We start from the raw sequence: 1,762 nt of genomic DNA on the forward strand, positions 1-1,762 counted from the left end.
GCAGAGTTTGCAGCGATCAGAGGCTGTGCCACTGCACTCCAGCCTGGGCAACAGAGCGAGACTCTGGCTCCAATAATAATAATAATATTTTTAAAATGAGGCTCCTTTATGCATCTGCGTAGTTTAAAGACATGTTAGATGTCTAAGCTGTTTAATTGTTCGGCGCCTTTTAAAAGCATAACATGAAGACTTTTTGTCTTGATGTGTTAAATTCTTGTTTGTAGTTTAAAGCATGACATCACGCCAATTAGGTTTCAACCCTGACTTTCTGACTAATTATCTACATAGATGTGGACTGTTGGTCCAGTTTAGTTAACTGCAAAATTGGAAGACTGAATTAAATGATTTGTAAGATTCTTTTCCTCCCCTACCATTTTGAAATTTGAAAATTTTGTCTGTTTATATCTTTGTATGATGCTTTATTTCCATTAAATAATGTTAAAAATATTCATGTTTGACTCCAATTTAAATTCTTTCCATGGGCATTTACTGTAATAAAAACCAGTGAATTCACTTAGAAAATAAATTTGGAGTTAGGCTCAGTGTTCTACAAAGGAGTCTGGTTCCCAGAGCATCAACACACAGGATAGGGGCATCTGCTGTAGAAATTGCTGGTGTTTACAAATACCAGTGTTCCGCTTTACTTCTGGGCACATGGTTGGACCACATCTTGCAATAGTTGAGACCATGTGTCTGAATTTCAGCCAATGGAATACGAAACTACATGGCATGTGCCACATTTATGCCTGAAATGTCAAAAATGTCCTTCGTGCAGTCCTTGTTCTCCTTTCCTACCCACCAGCTGAGTGGATAGAATCTGAAAAACAGAGAAAAGAGCAGAAACACAAGACAAAAGGAGCCTGGGCTCCTGAATGACCCCATGGAGCAGAATCCTTCTGCAGGCCTTTACTGGATTGCCATGTGAGAGAAAAGGATGAGATTGTGTTAAATGTTTGAATTTGAGGCACCAGCCTATGTTTATTGTGTTAAAGTACTGAATTTGAGGCACCAGCCTCTCCTGACCTTTTAGATTTTCATCCAAGTGAAACTGGGTTACAACGAGCATTTGGTTCAATCTTGAAGGAAGGCAATCTCACAAAATGATTAGTCTGAGAAGTGCCACATTTGTGGTGGGCATCTTGGAGCTCTCAGCCCTGTTAGCCCTGTGACACTGCAGTCTAATACCCTATTCTGTCTGTCATTACACATAGATCACCTAGTGTTTTTGTTTTTTGGTTTTTTTTAGATGAAGTCTCGCTCTGCCGCCCAGGCTGGAGTGCAGTGGCTGGATTTCGGCTTACTGCAACCTTGGCCTCCTGGGTTCAAGCAATTCTCCTGCCTCAGCCTCCTGAGTAGCTGAGATTACAGGCACCCACCACCACTCCAGACTAATTTTTGTTAGTAGAGAAGGGGTTTCACCACGTTGGCTAAGCTGTTCTCAAACTCCTGACCTCAACTGATCCACCCACCTCAGCCTCCCAAAGTGCTGGGATTACAGGAATGAGCCACCGTGCCTGGCCAGATCACCCTAGTTTTGCCAATGCACTTGCTGCACTTCTAGCACCTCTCTATAGTACTTCACTTTCTCCTCTTCCTACCTAAGTTCTTTCTCAGTTTCCCTAATACTCTATTATCCAAATTTCCTCTCTGGTAAATGCAGCTTAGCTGTTCTTCATTCTTTTTTTAATTTGCTATCCTTTCTTTTCTTTCTTTCTTTTTTTTTTTTTTTTTGATTGGGGTTTACTCTTTTTTCCCCGGGTTG

This window comes from Sapajus apella, unplaced genomic scaffold, assembly GCF_009761245.1.
Source record: "Sapajus apella isolate SASKATOON/1434 unplaced genomic scaffold, GSC_monkey_1.0 scaffold36, whole genome shotgun sequence".
Taxonomy (NCBI): Eukaryota; Metazoa; Chordata; class Mammalia; order Primates; family Cebidae; genus Sapajus; species Sapajus apella.